Source organism: Delphinapterus leucas, chromosome 8 (genome assembly GCF_059928025.1).
Source record: "Delphinapterus leucas isolate spDelLeu-1000000601 "Yukka" chromosome 8, BTC_Dleu_Yukka2, whole genome shotgun sequence".
Classification (NCBI taxonomy): Eukaryota; Metazoa; Chordata; class Mammalia; order Artiodactyla; family Monodontidae; genus Delphinapterus; species Delphinapterus leucas.
In genome coordinates this window covers 113,121,691-113,134,733 of record NC_143136.1, presented here as the reverse complement: position 1 = coordinate 113,134,733, position 13,043 = coordinate 113,121,691, and positions in this window count along the sequence as shown.

The window sequence follows — 13,043 nt, the reverse complement described above, 5'->3', positions numbered from 1 at the left end:
CAGGCTGCTCAGATGGCAGAGAGGCCCTTCCCACGGGATTTGAGGCTTAAAAGTGGGTTGGATAAGGGTAGTGTTTCCCCTGAAGGAATGAACTGGGAATTGTGGGATTTTAGGAGCAGCAGGAGGCCTAAAGGGCGGGGGGTGGGGTGGAGTGAGGATGGTTTTCCCGGCACCTATCACCATCATTCAAACTCCCGACCCCTGTCCTCCTGGCAGACACCGGCAACAAATGAGCGATTAGCCTCAGGCATCAGCCCATTTTCTGCAGCCACCCATACCTACCCATTTGTTATTTTCTTCATTCTGCATCCATCTATCCATCTGCCCATCCATCCATCCATCCACCCATCCATCCATCCATCCACCCCATCCATCCATCCATTGATCCATCCATCCATCCATCCATCCATCCATCCACCCATCCATCCATCCATCCACCCCATCCATCCATCCACTCATCCATCCATCCATCCATCCATCCATCCATCCATCCATCCACCCCATCCATCCATCCATTGATCCATCGATCCATCCATCCATCCATCCATCCACCCATCCATCCATCCATCCACCCCATCCATCCATCCACTCATCCATCCATCCATCCATCCATCCATCCACCCCATCCATCCATCCATCGATCCATCAATCCATCCATCCATCCATTCACCCATCCACACCATCCATCCATCCACTCATCCATCCATCCCTCCATCCATCCACTCATCCATCCATCCATCCATCCATCCATCCACCCCATCCATCCATCCACTCATCCATCCATCCATCCATCCATCCATCCACCCCATCCATCCATCCATCCATCTATCCACCCATCCATCCATCCATCCACCCCATCCATCCATCCACCCATCCATCCATCCATCCACCCCATCCATCCATCCATTGATCCATCCATCCATCCATCCATCCATCCATCCACACATCCATCCATCCATCCACCCCATCCATCCATCCACTCATCCATCCATCCATCCATCCATCCATCCATCCATCCATCCACCCCATCCATCCATCCATTGATCCATCGATCCATCGATCCATCCATCCATCCACCCATCCATCCATCCATCCACCCCATCCATCCATCCACTCATCCATCCATCCATCCATCCACCCATCCACCCCATCCATCCATCCATCGATCCATCGATCCATCCATCCATCCATTCACCCATCCACACCATCCATCCATCCACTCATCCATCCATCCCTCCATCCATCCACTCATCCATCCATCCATCCATCCATCCATCCATCCCTCCATCCATCCACTCATCCATCCATCCATCCATCCATCCATCCACCCCATCCATCCATCCACTCATCCATCCATCCATCCATCCATCCATCCATCCATCCATCCACCCCATCCATCCATCCATTGATCCATCGATCCATCCATCCATCCATCCATCCACCCATCCATCCCTCCATCCATCCACCCTATCCATCCATCCATCCATCCATCCATCTGCCCACCCACATATCCATCCATCTGCTCCATCCATCCATCCACCCCATCCACCCATCCATCCATCCGCCCACACACCTATCCATCCATCCACCCCATCCATCCATCCATCCATCCACCCCATCCACCCATGCATCCATCTGCCCACCCACCTATCCATCCATCCACCCATCCATCCATCTGCCCACCCACCTATCCATCCATCCACCCCATCCACCCATCCATCCACCCATCCACCCATCCACCCATCCATCCATTCATCCATCCACCCCATCCATCCATCCACTCATCCATCCATCCATCCATCCATCCACCCATCCATCCATCCACCCATCCATCCCTCCATCCATCCACCCATCCATCCATCCATCCATCCATCCATCCATCCACCCATCCATCCATCCATCCACTCGTCCATCCACACATCCACCCAACCATCCATCCATCCGTCCATCCACCCATCCATCCACCCATCCATCCATTCATCCATCCACCCCATCCATCCATCCACTCATCCATCCATCCATCCATCCATCCACCCATCCATCCCTCCATCCATCCACCCATCCATCCATCCATCCATCCATCCACCCCATCCATCCATCCATCCACCCATCCACCCATCCACCCATCCACCCATCTATCTATTCAATTCATGCTCATCAAGGGGCAGTAAGGTCCAGCCTTCAGGAGCCAGCAGTCTGTGTTTGCAGCCCCTGGGCCCAGCACTTACAGATTGGCTGCCCTTGGGCAGATCACTTCACCTTTGTGTCCTCAGCTTCTGCAAGTGTACAGTGGAGATGACAATAGTACCTACTTCATAGAACCTTCTGTGAGGCTCAGGTGAAATAACATACCCAGCAGACATACACACACTTTTACGTGTCAGCAGTTTTTTTTTTTAACTCTTCTTAACTTCACTCATTTATTCAATTTCTCTATTCACTCATTCATTTATTCACAATCACTGTCTTAGTCCCAGGAAATGAACCTCATTTTCTTCTTAGTTTTTCTTTCATCACTTCCCATCTCTGGCCTTTGGCTGGAGGATTGGTGCTCTTCTTAGAAAGTAGATCCTGAAAGCTGATCCTGGAAGCCAGGGGTTTTTTTTGTTTTTATTTAAATTTATTTTATTAAAGTATATTTGATTTACAATGCTGTGTTAATTTCTGCTGTATAGCAAAGTCAGTTATACATATATACGCATTCTTTTTCATCTTCTTTTCCATTAAGGTTTATCACAGGGTATTGAATGTATCAATAGTTCCCTGTGCTCTACAGTAGGACCTTGTGTTTATCCATTCTATATACTGGAAGTCAGGTTTTAAGAGAGACCAGAAGAGGGGAGGACCCTCTCAGCAAACTCCCAGGACCCTGCCCACCGGTTTTACTTGCTGACCAACTTAAGGCTCCTCTTGGGTTCCCGGGTCCCATGTACCCACCTTTGTCCCATCCCTTCCAGTGCACAGAGATCAGAAGGCAAGAAGGACCAGAGAGGGATTTCCAGCCTCTTTTCTGTGCCAGGCTTTTCCTAGACCTTCTCGGATTTAATCAGCCTTATAGCCTTTAGAGATATAGGGCTAGTTCCATGTTGTCATAAGAAAACTGAGGTTCAGAGAGGTGAAGTGACTTGCCCCACTTTGCGCAGCAAGTAAAGAGCAGAGTTGGAATTCACACCCGGGTTTAGTAGGTTGCAAAGCTCAGAGCCCTCCCCCAGCTCCGAAAGCCCTCAGTTCTCTGGCTGGACGAGAGGTGCTCAGGGTCGAGTGTCTTGGCTATGGCTCGCCTACTCCCCGCCTGCTGACCCTTGCTACTGAGTGTGCATAGCTCCTTGACCCGCCCTTGCCTGAAGCCCTAGGAGCTGGTGGGGCTGCAGGAGCTGATCTGCAACAGTTTCAGCTGGGGTGTGTGGGGCGGGAGGGTGAGTGACTCCGGACTGTCCTGGGAGAGCAAGGACACTTGGTTCTCACCACGGGGGCGAGGGCAGCCAGCTGGCCCGAGACACCAGCTCAGGGTCTGGAGAGGTGGTTCCCCCACTTTCCCTGCTTGCCCTCAGTCCCCTGCGGGCCCAGCTTGTGAGGACCTGCCCCCAACCTGCCGACCGTAGCGAAAACAGACGCAGAGTGTGCTCTCGTCCTTGCCAGGCTGGACCCTGGCCTCAGGCCCGGGTGGATCCAGGCCTCTGGGAGTTTGGGGGTCACATGTCTCTCATCACCCTCCAGCCTGGGGCGGCATCCCTGTGTCAACTCAACTCAACTCGATTCCATCCATTCCACACGTGTCTCTGGAGCCCCATTCACACGCCAGCCCTGTGCCAGATACAGGGGACACCTGCCCTCAGCGGATCGACCTCATCCCTGTGTCCACAGGAGACCTCAGCTTATCTCCATTGGGTGGTCGAGAGCAGAGCTGCCCAAGAGGCCCCGTCTGGAGGGGCGCAGGGAGCACCAAGCCAAGCGTGCAGGACGAGGCTGGGTTTGCCTCATTCCTTCCACAGCGCATCTTGGCACCCACAAGTGCAATGTGCCGTGCTGGGGGCTGCGGTAGGGCTGGGGCTCCAGGCGGGGAAGATGATGCCACCGCCGCAGACGGCTCCACAGCAACGACTAGCCCCCCTCCCGCCCCTGCCTCAGCGCGCAAGTCTCCCACAGGGTCTTTCTCGGTTTCACTACAAGCATCTTAGATGGGTGGGTGGTCAGCTGCTGACGTACAACCTGGCTGGTCTGACTGCCAACGGCCACAGCTTGGCATCTCCCATCCAGACCTCTTTTCTGGGCTCCATGCAATGCCCACAGGGCATCTCCAAGTTGAGGCCCCACCGCTCTCTCCCTCTTGCCTGTACTTCAAGCGCTGCTCATCCAGCTAGGTGAAGGCCACACAGGCATCCTGCCTTTCAATCCAGGAACTTTGCAGCACCCTTGCGGCTCCGACCGCCTCACCCCCATGGGTCCTCCCCTGCCAGCCTCTCCCTACGGTTGGTGATGCGGGTCCTGAGCAGCCCCGGGCGTCCGGCCCCCTCACTTCGACGGCTGCAGCCTCTCTCAGCCCAGTTCGCTGCCAGCATCTGCTCTCTCCCTGTCGGCCAGGGCTGGCTTTGGAAAATTAAAATCTAATCAATCATGCCCCTGCCTGTCTAGGCCCCGTCAGTGGGCCCCCTTTGCTCTCAGCTTCCAAGGCCCCCAACTCGGTCACGCAGGCATCTCCAGCCACGCTCTGGCCGCACGGGTCCTCTTTCAATTCTGTCTCCCCGCCCAGGTACGTCTGTACAAACCGTGTCTTTCATCTCTTGTATTCTGATGCTTTGACACCTGGGGCCTGGCCGGCCCTGGAGGGACTGCCCCTCTCAGGTTAATTCCTAAGGATGGTAAACCAAGTGAGTGTGCTTTTCAGATACAAGCCAACCAGTCCAGTCCCCACCCCAGCACCTCCTCTGTTGGGTCTCACGCTCCAGGCCACTATCCCCCTGCCCTGATCACCCCAGGGCTCGGTACCGGGCAACCAGGGACAGCCCCTGTGCCCCTGAGCCCACGAAAATCATTCAAACTAGCCAATCCTAAGCCTGCGGAGCCTGCCTGGCCCATTCCATCCCATGGAAACCACAATCCAGGTTCTTGTTCACATTCTCTCCTGTTCCCTCGGCCTTCGGGACCAAACCCAGTGCCCCTGGGACATGATGTGCCCCTTGCCTTGGGATCCGCGAGTATAACCTGTTATTTTCAATGTGTTGGCCTTCCCATACCAAAATCACAATAAAACCTATGCCCCAGCCTCCTGTCCCTCTGCACCTGGCCCACTCCCCCACTTCCTGCAGCCTTGCTTAGGCGGCCTGCTTCTGGCGGCTCTCCCGCCACAGTCCTCCGGGGCTTCCTATGCAGGTCCCATCACACCGTACTGTCATTGGTGGTTTCAAAGCTCTGTCTTCCCAGAGAGGATCTAATCTCCCACGGAGCAGCAGCGACTGTTTCCTTGCTCACCGATTGAATTCCTGGCGCATAGTATATGCTCAATAAATGTCAGCTGTGGAATGAGCAAACACGCCCTGCTCGTAGGTCATGTTACAATAGAGCTCAACGACCCTCTGGCCGAGGGGCGCAGGAATAAAACTGTCTGCAGAGTGTTTGCCACTCTCCTCAGTGCAAGGTTGGGTCAATTTCCCCTTCCCTTGGATAGAGGTTACCTTTGACCCACAGACTGTACCAGAAGTGACATTGCAACTTCCAAGTCCAGTCCCAGCCCCGAAGAAGTCTTCCGCTTCTTCTGTTGCATCTTGGAATGTTCCTCCTTGGAATCCAGCAGCCACATAGAGCATCCCACCTGTGGAACTGATGTGCCCCCAGCTGACAGCGTGAGCTGGGTTCCCCGAGGAACCTGCCTGCCATGTGAGTGAAACCGAGGGGGACCCTGCGGGGCTCTGGGGCACGGAAGCCTTTTTTTGTCCCCCGTGTCTCGTAGGCAAGACTCCAGCCTCCGTGACCTTCCCTGGGTTCCAAAGGGTGGATTTGAACAGTTGCTAATCAGGGGGGAACCCAGGAAACCACCTGGGGCGAGATTCAAGGGGCCCGAAAAGCTCCTCAAGATCAGAAGACCCTGCACACACCCTCATCTTGTCAGCAACCCCACCCCTGAACTATTGCTAGAGAACCCCTCATCAAGTCCTCCCGGGTTGGGACACATAGTTTTGGAGGGCAGGAGCCCGCTGTGTCCCCCTCTGCCTGGCAAAGCAATAAAGCTATTCTTTTCTACTTCACGCAAAGCTCTGTCTCTGGGATCTGACTCGGCCCCGGCGCGTAGAGAGGCTGAGCTTTCGGCATCGCGAGTAGGGCCTTTCCGGACCTCTCAGCCCAGAAACCCACTCAAGCAGGTGAACGAGCCTCCCCGGACGCTGCACGGAGCAGAAGAACTTCTTATCAGCGCTGTCGAAGTTGCTGACCTACAAAAATCGTAAGCAAATAAAACGGTTGCTGTTTCAGCCGCTCAGCTTTGCGGTACAGAGTTAGGCGGCAATGGCCACGGGGAGAGAGATCCCGCTGCACGCCAGGTCACGGTCTCGCACTATTTATGAAGCTCAGAACAGCCCTGCCAGGAAGACATGATCACCGTCTTACAGGAGGAGACTGAGGACCAGGCATGAGATCATTTGCTAAGGTCACAAAGGTGGAGAAAGTGACAGCAGGATTTTCGTCTGGCTGCAAGCCTGTCAACCTTCTGTCCATCCGTCCACACGGTAGAGAAATGACTTGAGACTGGGGCCGGAACCCAAGAGCCTTTGTGGTGGGCAGAGGAGGACGCTGGGAAGGTACCCATGACCAGCCAGCCCAAAGTGGCCTCAGCCCTGGCTGGGCATGGATGCCTGGCTGCGGGTCTGGGTGTGAAATCACATTTTCTCCACCAGGCTGATGCTTGGTCGCAGGGTGCCCCTGGCCTCTCACTGCGCTGCTGGCCTCTGCTTGGCCTGGGAACAGATGCTGTCAGCGGCGAGGGGACACCCCAAGGCCCAGCCACGCGTATTGGGAGGCATTAGGAGGAGGCTTTGAAGCGGGGACCTTGGACCTTGCTCAGATGCTCTTTGCAGGGTTTGCCCAACCCCTTTCTTCCCTTGGTGGTGGCGGCCATCCAAGGCTGGCGTGGGCACTCGAGGCTCTTTCCTTGCGGGCACTTGGCCGTCCAGCCCCCTCCGTACTGGCGGGGACTTAGGGGGCTCGGCTGGCACACTGCCCACCAGCACCACTGGCTCTTCCATCTCTGGCCAAACCAACAGTCACAGGTGCGACTGTCAAATGTGGCCCAAACTGAGAAGAGAAAAAAGATGAACAATGAACTACAGTCTGATTAGCTGCACCCTTTGGCAGAACTCTGGGTCTTTCTTCTTCAGATTCTACAGAGAAGTTTCTTGTGATTTCTTCTCTAGGGCGTAAAGGCCTGGCTGCCAGCATTTAGCAGGAAAACGAAGGCATAGAAAAATTAAGAAACTTGTTCAAGTTCGTACGGCTGAGTCAGTGGTGGGGCTGGGATTCGAACCCAAGTAGACTGCTCCTGAGGATGCTGTACTAGCTCAGGTAGCACGCAGGAGGGGTCATTACTATACTAAACAGACACTTGGTACCTACTTTCGATTAAGGACCAGAGGGGTTATAGAATTTATAGTCATGTGTCTCTCTCCTTTTCTTCCTTTTTGCCATCACTGAGAATTATTATTGAAAGAAACCAAACTTTGTACGTATGCTTTTCTTTTTTGGCCGCGCTGCAGTGGCAGGCGGAACTTCCCTGACCAGGGATCGAACCCGTGCCCCCTGCAGTGGAAACGCGAAGTCTTAATCACTGGACCTCCAGGGAAGTCTGAAACAAACCAAACTTTGGTAGCATACCTGAAGCTATTAGAATAACACAGAATGTGCAAGGAAGAAAAAAAGGCTTATTTCATAGATAGTATACAAGACTTCAGAGAGGTTAATTAAGCTGCCCAAGATCACACAGCATAAGGAGAAGGACTGGGGTTTGCATCCCATACCATACCCACTGCCTTATCCAGTCATGAAGCACTCTGCTCTGGATCACTTCTTCCCTGTATGGTTCTCGTCTGCCTCAATCACCCTGTTATTTTCACTCCTGGGACGCGTCTGACTTACCTTTGAACTCACAGAGCTCTGTACAGTGCCTGGCACATGCTGGGCGCTCAGTACCTACTTCCTGAAATGAGCGGTGCCTGTAGAGGTTGGGAAACAGAGGCTCAGAGAGGCCAGTGACTTATTTCAGGCAGTCACAGCACAGGGACCAGGTCCCACGACTCCAGGACAGGACCCTGGCACCGCCCAGGAGGCCAGATCAACACACTTTTTAAACCCTGGATAAAACCCAGAGGGGTGAGTGATTTGGTCAACAAAGGCCTCGTACGTTCAGAGAGCACCGGCAGGGTAGGGCTGTGACAGGGAGAGGGCTGGGGAGGCTGGTGCCAGCGGCCTGGAAACAGGGGGGCTTCCGGAGCCCAGAGCAGGGGTGGGAGGATGGAGTAGTCTTTTTTCTTTCTCTTTTTTTTCCACCTTGGCCTTGGTGCTAAGGTTGGCAGGTAACATACAGAGCACCCAGTTAAATCCGAATTTCAAACAAGCAACAAATCATTTTTAGTACATGTATACCCTCAATATTACATGGGATAGAATTATACTGAAAAAATGTACTCGTTTACCTGCAGTTCACATTGAACTGGGTGTCTTGTATTTTTACTTGCTAAACTTGGCAACCCGGCCTGGTGCTGGCGGCCCAGGCTAGTGGATGGGGCGAGGCAGGACTGGGTTCGCCGCCCTGTGGTCTGACTTCCTTGGCCGTGTGGCCAGGGCAGATTCTCAGCCTGAATCCTCACTGTGCAAGAGGAGCCTGAGCCGGTGCCTCTCCTGGGATCCTGCCCCGCCCCCCTTCCTCCCTACACTTACCTTGCTTGCTTTTCTTCCCCTCCCCCACCCCACGGCAAGCATCATTCTTTGCAGTACATTTGTATTTGATGTTCTGTTTCTATGTTCCCCCAGATGGAAAGCACCACGCAGACAGGGCTCTGATTTTTATCTGATTTTTATCATTCATCTGTGCACGTTTGTGTCCCAAGAACACGCCGTAGGGCTCATTGTACACTGTCAAGGGAAGCAGTGAGGAAGGGGAAAGTCAGAGAGCTGTGCTTGTCCAAGGCCACGCAGTCAGCAAACGCCAGAGCTGGGGGCGTCCGTCGGGGCCCTGAACACACGTGCTGATGACTGAAACTGCGCTTGAGGGTGCGCACGTGTGACACTGGAGGAGAGAGCTCCCCTCCCGGGCTCGGTCTGCCCTTCGGTGGTTGGGGGGGCCGGCAACATGCTCTTCAGCCCCTCCCGACTCCCCTCCTCACTCTGGGAGCCTCCACAGATGACTGGCTGATGGCTGACCCCCAACCTCCCAGACGGTGGTGGGAAGGCAGAGGGGAGCTTGGGGGCTTTGCGGGAGGCCCGCCTGGAGCTGTCTAGACGCCAGCAGTCTGTGTGGATGGCATAGCAGCAGCGGCAGTGGGAGAGCCGGGTGGCTCTGCTGGGGAAGCTGCCCCCATGACTGCCACGCCAGGACAGACGGCAGGAAGGCAAGTCAGGATCTTGCCAAAGCCTGGTCTCCTTCCCTCCTTCCAGGTCCCCTGGGGCACCCCTGGAGGTCCGGCGGGTGACTTCCTGCACTGCCCAACCCTGGGGGGGAAGGGCTGGGCTGAAGCATGCCGGCATACAGAATCCCCGCTATGGAATGCAGTGGGGACGGTGCCTGGCCAGGGCTGTGGGCCTGCCGCACGCCGTACTCACACCAGCCGTGAAAAAGAGAACCGCGGGACTCCCCAGTGGTGCAGTGGGTAAGACTCTGCGCTCTCAGTGCAGGGGGCCCGGGTTCCATCCCTGGTCAGGGAACTAGATCCCACACGCCGCAACTAAGGAGCCGGCGAGCCGCAACTAAGGAGCCCGCCTGCCGCAACTAAGACCTGGCGCAACCAAATCAATCAGTCAATCAAATAAATATTAAGAAAAGAAAAAGCAAACCATTTCCCCGCTGCCTGGTACAGAGCCTCTGCCTGCACAGCAATGCCACGAGTCACTGAATGGCCTTGTCAGCGGCCACTGCAGGTGGATCACAGTTCTGGAGGTGTCCCAGGGCTGCCGAGACGGCTGACGGCCAGGCTGCCTGCGGGATGAGGGGCCTCTTCCAGTGGAGCCGGTGGGAAGTTTGGCAGCCTGGATGCTGGGTTGTCGGCGAGGTCCAGAGCAGGCTCTCTGGGTCAAGGCCACGTGGGAAGCTTTGGCGCCCAGGTGTGGTGACCACCAGGGCTCTGAAGACTCTCGGCCTGATGGAGACAGTGGGGGAAGCTGGACGAGGGCCCCTGAGTCAGATCGGGGCTCAGACCTCGGCCTCGTTCACCTGGTGACAGCTGCAGCCAAGCAGAGGCCCGGGGAGTAAGTGAGGGGAACGCCAGACTGACCTGGGTGAGAGATCTGGCTCTGAGCAGCAGTGCTGGGGAAGCAGTGCTGGGGGAAGGTCGAGGGCATTTGGCAAAGTAAAGGGGAAACACTTTAAAACCTTACGTGGATATCTGAATTTACATAACAGCCCCAGGTGTTAAACACTTTGACTGCCACACCTGCCGTGACTTGGCTCTTCCTGTGGGGGCCACGGGCAGTGCCCAGGGCACAGGTGCCCACTGAGTTCAGACTGGCCCGAGGGCAGGGAGGTCCCTACTCTGGCACATCCCAGAGGCTTGGCAGTGGCTCGAGAGGCCTCTGGGAGTCCAGGGGTGGACCATGGCCCCCAGTTCCCAGCACTGGGATCTAGCAGAGAGGAACCAACAGGGCCCGGGCACCCTTGACCCCAATCCCTCTGGGTACAAGTGATCTGAGGCCTGGCTCCTGTCCCATCTGTGTCCCATGTGCAGGAGGGGACAAGGACGGACAGCCCCTCCCTGGACTGCTGTCCTGGTGGCTTCTTGCCTTGGCTGCCTGGCCCCATCCCCACACCCCAGCTCCCAGCCCGGTGAGAGGCAGCTCTGAGGTCACACAGTCTTGGGGCTCAAGATTCATGAGCTTACAAAGGTGACACAGTTTTCTCATCTGTAAAGGAGATGAGTCTGAATCACAGAACCGACCTCTCAGGATGATTTTGGGATCAGAGATAAAGCCCAGCTCTGTGCAGGAGCTCCATCACGGGACAGGGCTGTGTCTACGCTTCCATCCATGGGTCTCTGCCCCTCCCCACCTGCAGTGGCCCCTCCGGTGACCTCTCCCCTCCTTAGGACACAGTCTCAAGTTCCGATGTGGCCCCCCGTGGCCCCGCCTCACATGCCGCCCCTCCATTCTCCTCCCCTCACAGGCTGCCCCTCACCTGCTCTGCTCCAGCCACCCAGGCCCCCTCCTGGCTGGTTCTCAAACCTGCCGCTCACCTGCCTCAGGGCCTTTGCATATGCTGTTCCCTCTGCCCGGAACGCCCACCTCCCAGATCCCCATCCCTTCACCTCCTTCAGGCCTCTGCAGCCCCCTGCCAAGGGCCCACACCCACATGGCGTCTCCCCTAACTGTGGCTCCCTGTGCTGACTTGTCCCCCCCGGGGACGTGTGGCTCCCTCACCCATCTCCCAGGGGAGGAAGAGCCGCGAGCACCCAGCAGGTGTGACAGACAGGAGGAAGCAGCCGACCCAGGGTCCCAGTGCCAAGCCTGGTGAGGAAGCTGGCGCTCTGACCAAGGGCTTGGGAAGGAAGCGGTACAGGGGCTGTGAATCTAGGGCCCTCGGAGTCACCACCAAAGCAACAGGCCAGAGACAGGCACTACGCGTGCCGCCCGGCGTCCACCCTGCAGAGAGCACGAATGGCTCTGCCTGCCTGTCCCTGGGCGTGGGGGACACAGCACCGGCACCCAGCACCTCCACAGCAGCTCTGCCCGAGTAGCTGGTGGAGAGCGTCTGGGGGGCGCCTGGGGAGGACCGACCGGCAATGGGAAGGCCAGGGGTGCAGGACAGGGCCCGGGCCTTCCTTGCCCTGCAGGCAGCCTTTCCAGCCTGCTGCCCACCCAAGGGCATCCAGCCTGCGGCACCAGCGCCTTCAGGCACAACTGCCTGCAGGACCGAAGGCCCTGGGCACTGCTGGCCAAGGTCACCACCTTCTGTGCTCATCATGACCTGGGCCCCGTGGCCCGGCTTTCCCCTGGGGCCGAGACTCTTGGGAGTTCCTCCACTGCCCATCCCCCTCCCCCTGCCCACCATCGGCTCAAGGACTAAATAATATGTGTGTGTGGCCGTTGGGGGGGGAGGGGGAGGGGCAGGTTTCAAAGTTTCATGCAGACACGAAAACTGCGCAGAAATCACGGGCCTGGGAGAGCCAGGCCCTTACTGTCATCCAGGACGTGTTGGCCTTGGGAGAAGGGGACCCGAGGTGGCACCTCTGCCCCTGGGCCCCAGCTGAGGGCACAAGCATCAGCCCCCGGGGGAGGGTCCCACTCTCTGGGCCTGAGGGTGTTCCCCTGCCACACCTGGTGAGATGTGGCAGTGAGGCCCCGCCCCGGGGGGGGCCGGGAGGACCGCCCTTGTCTGGACACCACCCTTGGGCAGGACTCTGTGCTAGGTGCTTTCCCACCATGGTGGCCTCTGGAGACCCTGTGTGGCAGCCACGCTCAGCGCCCCGATGGGCAGACTGAGGCTCGGAGCGAGAAGGGACCCAGGGTCCCCATCAGGGCTGGGAGAGGCCCTGGGTCTGCCCAGAATCCAAGCTTCACGCCGGATCCTCTGGGGCCTCATCCCTCACAACACATAGCATGAAGGGGAGGCCCAGAGGCCCAAGTCACCTGCTCAAGGCCCCCTGCAAGGGAGAGCTGAGCCAACCTGGCCTGGCCACCACAGCTGTGTCATGGGCACGTCACTGGGAGAAGGCCCGAGACCCCTATCTCTGCCCCCTTGCCAGCCGCTGCTGGACCCTTTGGAGGGTCACACCTTTGAGGCCATCAGGGAAGACCTGGTTGTCACCCCCATGTTACAGGTGAGGAAACTGAGGCCCAGAGAGGTAAAGCTT